Source organism: Triticum urartu, chromosome 6 (genome assembly GCF_003073215.2).
Source record: "Triticum urartu cultivar G1812 chromosome 6, Tu2.1, whole genome shotgun sequence".
Lineage (NCBI taxonomy): Eukaryota > Viridiplantae > Streptophyta > Magnoliopsida > Poales > Poaceae > Triticum > Triticum urartu.
The window spans coordinates 495,210,760-495,218,317 of NC_053027.1; positions in this window are offsets into that span (position 1 = coordinate 495,210,760).

Below are 7,558 nucleotides of genomic sequence, written 5' to 3' on the forward strand. Positions count from 1 at the left end.
GTGATTAACACTCAATGAGTTCTGGGTTTGATCATGTTATTCTTTTGAGAGAGGCTATAGTCAACGGGTCTGCAACAATCAGATCCGCATGTACTTCGCAAAACTTTATGTCATATCGTAGATGCTGCTACCACGTTCCACTTGGAGCTATTCCAAATTGTTGCTCCATTATACGTATCCGGTATCTCTACTCAGAGCTATCCGAATAGGTGTTAAGCTTGCATCGACGTAACTCTTTACGTCAAACTCTTTATCACCTCCATAACCGAGAAACATTTCCTTATTCCTCTAATGATAATTTTGACTGCTATCTGGTGATCCACTCCTAGATCACCTTTGTACCCTCTTGCCAGACATGTGGCAAGGCACACATCTGGTGCGGTACTCAGCATGGCATACCGTATAGAGCCTATGACAAAAGCATAGGGGACGACCTTCGTCCTTCCTCTTTCTTCTGCTGTGGTCAATCTTTGAGTCTTACTCAACTTCACACCTTATAACTCAAGTAAGAACCCCTTCTTTAACTGATCTATTTTGAACTCCTTCAAAATCATGTCAAGGTGTGCGTTCTTTGAAAGTATCATCAGGCGTCTTGATCTATCTCTATAGATCTTGATGCCCAATATGTAAGCAGCTTTATCCAGGTCTTCCTTTGAAAAACACTCTTCAAACAACCGTTTATGCTTTCCAGAAATTCTACATTATTTCGGATCAACAATATGTCATCCACAAATACTTATCAGAAATGTTGTAGTGCTCCCACTCACTTTCTTGTAAATACAAGTTTCTAGCAAACATTGTATAAACCTAAAAGCTTTGATCACTCCATCAAAGCATATATTCTGACTCCGAGATGCTTGCTCTAGTCCATAGAAGAATCGCTGGAGACAGCATACATTTTAGCATCCTTAGGATCGACAAAACTTTGATTGTATCACATACAACTCTTTCTTCTGAAAACTGGTAAGAAAACTTGTTTTTGACATCCATCTGTCAGATTTCATAATCAAAAAATACAGCTAATGCTAACATGATTCCGACAGACTTAAGCATCGCTACGTGTGAGGAATTCTCATCGTAGTCAACTCCTTGAACTTGTGAAAAGACTCTTTCCCACAAGTCGAGCTTCATAGATGGTAACATTACCGCCCACGTCCGTTTTCTTCTTAAAGATCCATTTATCTAAATGGCTTGCCGATCATCGGGCAAGTCCACCAAAGTCCATACTTTGTTCTGATACATGGATCCTATCTCGGATTTCATGGCTTCTAACCATTTCTCGGAATACGGGCCCACCATCGCTTCTCCATAGTTCGTAGGTTCATTGTTGTCCAACAACATGATATCTAAGACAGGATTACAGTACCACTTAGGAGTAGTACATATCCTTGTCGACCTATGAGGTTCAATAGCAACTTGATCCGAAGCTTCATGATCACTATCATTAACTTCCTCTTCAACAGACGTAGGCGCCACAGAAAACATCTTTCTGTGTTGCATCACTCTCTGGTTGAAATAAAGGTTCGACAACCTCATCAAGTTCTATCTTCCTCCCACTCAATTCTTTCGAGAGAAACTCCTTCTCAAGAAAGGACCCGTTCTTAGCGAAAAACAATTTGCCCTCGGATCTGAGATAGAAGGTGTACCCAACTGTCACCTTTGGGTATCCTATGAAGATGTGTTTGTCCGCTTTGGGTTCGAGCTTCTCCGGCTGAAGCCTTAAGCATCGCAGCCCCAAATATTAAGAAACGACAACTTTGGTTTCTTGCCAAACCAATGTTCATACGACGTCGTCTCAACGGACTTAGATGGTGTCCTATCTAAAGTGAATGCAGTTGTCTCTAACGCATAACCTCAAAATGAAAACGGTAGATTGGTATGAGACATCATGGATCGCACCATATCTCATAGGGTTCGATTACGACGTCCGGACACACCATTACCTTGTGGTGTTCCAGGTGGCTTCAACTGTGAAACAATTCCACAATGTCTTAAGTGATTGCCAAACTCATAACTCAAAAAATCCTCTTTTGATCAGATCGTAGGAACATGATCTTATTGTTATGATGGTTCTTAACTTCACTCTGAAAACGCTTGAACTTTTCAAACGTTTCAGACTTGTGCTTCATTGAGTAGATATACCTATATCTACCCAAATCGTCAGTGAAGATGAGAAAATAGCGATATCCACCGCACGCTTCAATTTTCATTGGATCACACGCATCAGCATGCATGATTTCCAACAAGTCACTTGCCCGTTTCATTGTACCTGAAAACGGGGTCTTAGTCATCCTGCCCATGAGGCATGGCTCGCATGTGTCAAGCGATTCAAAATCAAGTGACTCCAAACATCCATCGACATGGAGTTTCTTCATGCATCTTACGCCAATATGACCTAAGCGGCAGTGCCACAAGAAAGTGGTACTATCATTATTAACTCTACATCTTTTGGCGTGAACATGTGTATTACCACGACCGAGATTCAATGAACCATTCACATAGGGTGCATGACCATGAAAGGTATTATTCATGTAAACAGAATAACCATTATTCTCTAACTTAAATGAATAACCGTATTGCAATGAACATGATCTAATCATATCCATGCTCAATGTAGACACCTGATAACATTTATCTAGGTTCAATACTAATCTCGAAGGCAGATGGAGCGTGCGATGGTGATCTCAACAACTTTGGAAACACTTCCAACACACATCATCACCTTGCCCTTAGCCAGTCTCTGTTTAGTCCGTAGCTTTTGCTTCAAGTCACTAATAATAGTAACTGAACCGGTATCCAATACCCAGGTGCTACCAGGAGTACTGGTAAGGTACACATTAATAACACGTATATACTTTGTTGAAGTTGCCAGCCTTCTTATCTACCATGCATTTGGGGTAGTTCCGCTACCAGTGACCGTTCCCCATACAATAGAAGCACTTAGACTCGGGTTTGGGTTCAACCTTGGGTTCCCTCACTGGAGCGGCAACTGGTTTGCCATTCATGAAGTTTCCCTTCTAGCCCTTGCCCTTCTTGAAACCAGTGGTCTTGTTAAACCATCAACACTTGATGCTCCTTCTTGATTTCTACCTTTTTGTGGTCTTAAGCACCGCGAATAGCTCTGGGATCATCTCCATCCCTTGCATGTCATAGTTCATCACGAAGATCTAGTAGCTTAGTGATAGTGACTAGAGAACTCTATCAATCACTATCTTATCTGGAAGTTTAACTCCCACTTGATTCAAGTGATTGTAGCACCCAGACATTCTGAGCACATGCTCACTAGCTGAGCTATTCTCCTTCATCTTGTAGGCAAAGAACTTGTCAGAGGTCTCATACCTCTCAACATGGGCATGAGCCTGAAATCCCAATTTCAGCTCTTGGAATATCTCATATGTTCTATGGCGTTCAAAACGTCATTGGAATCCCGATTCTAAGCCGTAAAGTATGGCGTACTAAACTATCAAGTAGTCATCAGGACGTATCTGTTAGATGTTCATAACATCCACATAAGCCTTCTGTGTAGCAGTGAGGACACTCCTCAGGCAATGGACCTAGTCCGCATTATTGCTTACAATATCTTTCAACTTAATCTTTCTCTAGGAATGTATTGAAACAGGGAGCTACAACGCGAGCTATTGATCTACAACCCTTTTTGCAAAGACAACTTAGACTATTGTTCATGATAAATAAGTTCATCTAATCAAATTATATAATGAACTCCCACTCAGATAGACATCCCTCTAGTCATCTAAGTGATACATGATCCGAGTCAACTAGGCCGTGTCCGATCATCACGTGAGACGGACTAGTCATCATCGGTGAACATCCTCATGTTGATCGTATCTTCTATATGACTCATGTTCGACCTTTCGGTCTTCTGCGTTTCGAGGCCATGTCTGTACATGCTAGGCTCGTCAAGTCAACCTAAGTGTATTGCGTGTGTAAATCTGGCTTACACCCGTTGTATTCGAACGTTAGAATCTATCACACCCGATCATCACGTGGTGCTTCGAAACAACGAACCTTCGCAACGGTGCACAGTTAGGGGGAACACTTTCTTGAAATTATTGCGAGGGATCATCTTATTTAAGCTACCGTCGTTCTAAGCAAATAAGATGTAAAACATGATAAACATGACATGCAATCAAATAGTGACATGATATGGCCAATATCATTTTTGCTCCTTTTGATCTCCATCTTTGGGGCGCCATGATCATCATCTCACCGGCATGACACCATGATCTCCATCATTGTGTCTTCGTGAAGTTGTCTCACCAACTATTACTTCTACTACTACGGCTAACGGTTAGTAATAAAGTAAAGTAATTACATGATGTTTATGTTGACACGCAGGTCATAAATAAATTAAGACAACTCCTATGGCTCTTGTCGGTTGTCATACTCATCGACATGCAAGTCGTGATTCCTATTACAAGAGCATGATCAATCTCATACATCACATATATCATTCATCACATCCTTTTGGCCATATCACATCACACGGCATATGATGCAAAAACAAGTTAGACGTCCTCTAATTGTTGTTGCAAATTTTACGTGGCTTCTATAGGTTTCTTAGCAAGAACGTTTCTTACCTACGCCAAAACCACAACGTGATATGCCAATTTCTATTTACCCTTCGTAAGGACCCTTTTCATCGAATCCTATCCGACTAAAGTGGGAGAGACAGACACCCGCTAGCCACCTTATACAACTAGTGCATGTCAGTCGGTGGAACCTGTCTCACGTAAGAGTACATGTAAGGTCGGTCCAGGCCGCTTCATCCCACGATGCCGCCCAATCAAGATAAGACTAGTAACGGCAAGTAAATTGACAAAATTGACACCCACAACAACTTGTGTTCTACTCGTGCATAGAAACTACGCATAGACCAAGCTCATGATGCCACTGTTGGGGATCGTAGCAGAAATTTAAAATTTTCTACGCATCACCAAGATCAATCTATGGAGTAATCTAGCAACGAGGGGAAAGGGAGTGCATCTACATACCCTTGTAGATCGCTAAGCAGAAGCATTGCAAGAACGCGCATGAGGTAGTTGTACTTGTGGCGATTCAGATCACGGTCGATTCCGATCTAAGCGCCGAACAACGGCGCCTCCGTGTTCAACACACGTGCAGCCCGGTGACGTCTCCCATGCCTTGATCCAACAAGGAGAGAGGGAGAGGTTGGGGAAGACTCCATCTAGCAGCAGCACGACGGCGTGGTGGTGGTGGAGGAGCGCGGTACTCCTGCAGGGCTTCGCCAAGCACTACGAGATACAAGGAGGGAGAGAGGTAGGGCTGCGCCTTGGGAGAGAGAGACTCACGTGTTGGGTAGTCCCAAAACCTCCACTATATATAGGGGGGGAGGGGCTGCGCCCCCACCTAGGGTTCCCTCCCTAGGGTTGGCGGCAGCCCCCAGATCCAATCTGGGTGGCGGCCAAGGGGGAGAGAGAGGGGGGCGCACCTAGGGTGGGCCTTAGGGCCCATCTGCCCCTAGGGTTTGCCCCCTCTCCTCTTGAGGGCGCCTTGGGCCTTGGTGGGAGGTGCCCCAGCCCACCTAGGGGCTGGTCCCTTCCCACTCTTGGCCCACAAAAGCCTCCGGGGCTAGTGGCACCTCCCGGTGGACCCCGGAACCCTTCCGGTGGTCCCGGTACATTACCGGTGATGCCCGGAACACTTCCGGTGGCCAAATCCACACTTCCTATATATCAATCTTTACCTCCGGACAATTCCGGAACTCCTTGTGATGTCCGGGATCTCATCCGGGACTCTGAACAACATTCAATAACCGCATACATACTTTCCCTATAACCCTAGCGTCATCGAACCTTAAGTGTGTAGACCCTACGGGTTCGGGAATCATGCAGACATGACCGAGACATCTCTCTGGTCAATAACCAACAGCGGGATCTGGGTACCCATGTTGGCTCCCACATGTTCCATGATGATCTCATCGGATGAACCGCGATGTCAAGGATTCAATCAATCCCGTACACAATTCCCTTTGTCTACTGGTATGATACTTGCCCGAGATTCGATCGTCGGTATCCCGATACCTTGTTCAATCTCGTTACCGGCAAGTCTCTTTACTCGTTCCGTAACACATCATCCCGTGATCAACTCCTTGGTCACATTGTGCACATTATGATGATGTCCTACCGAGTGGGCCCAGAGATACCTCTCTGTTACACGGAGTGACAAATCCCAGTCTCGATTCATGCCAACCCAACAGACACTTTCGGAGATACCTGTAGTGCACCTTTATAGCCACCAAGTTACGTTGTGACGTTTGGTACACCCAAAGCATTCCTACATTATCCAGGAGTTGCACAATCTCATGGTCTAAGGAAATGATACTTGACATTAGAAAAGCTTTAGCAGACGAACTATACGATCTTGTGCTAGGCTTAGGATTGGGTCTTGTCCATCACATCATTCTCCTAATGATGTGATCCCGTTATCAACGACATCTAATGTCCATGGTTAGGAAACCGTAACCATCTATTGATCAACGAACTAGTCAACTAGAGGCTCACTAGGGACATGGATAATAAATGATTATCATGAACAAGCAAATATAATAATAACCAATTTATTATTGCCTCTAGGGCATATTTCCAACAGAAAGCAATATCAACATACTAAACGATCAAATGCTAAGCTAACGGAATGGGTAAAGTCAATCACATCATTCTCCTAATGATGTGATCCCGTTAATCAAATGACAACTCATGTCTATGGTTAGGAAACATAACGATCTTTGATGAACGAGCTAGTCAAGTAGAGGCATACTAGTGACATTCTGTTTGTCTATGTATTCACACATGTACCATGTTTCTGGTTAATACAATTCTAGCATGAATAATAAACATTTATCATGAAATAAGGAAATAAATAATAACTTTATTATTGCTTCTAGGGCATATTTCCTTCAGTCTCCCACTTGCACTAGAGTCAATAATCTAGTTCACATCGTCATGTGATTTAACATCAATAATTCACATCACCATGTGATTAACACCCATAGTTCACATTGTTATGTGACCAACACCCAAAGGGTTTACTAGAGTCAATAATCTAGTTCACATCGCTATGTGATTAACACCCAAAGAGTACTAAGGTGTGATCATGTTTTGCTTATGAGAGAAGTTTAGTCTATGGGTATGCCACATTCAGATCTGTATGTATTTTGCAAATTTCTATGTCAACAATGCTCTGCACGGAGCTACTCTAGCTAATTGCTCACACTTTCAAAATGTATCCAGATTGAGACTTAGAGTCATCTGGATCAGTGTCAAAATTTGCATCGACGTAACCCTTTACGATAAACCTTTTGTCACCTCCATAATCAAGAAACATATCCTTATTCCACTAAGGATAATTTTGACCGTTATCCAGTGATCTACTCCTAGATCACTATTGTACCCTCTTGCCAAACTCTTGGTGAGGTACACAATAGATCTGGTACACAGTATTGCAGACATGATAGAGCCTATGGCTGAAGCATAGGGAACATCTTTCATTTTCTCTCTATCTTCTGCAGTGGTCAGGC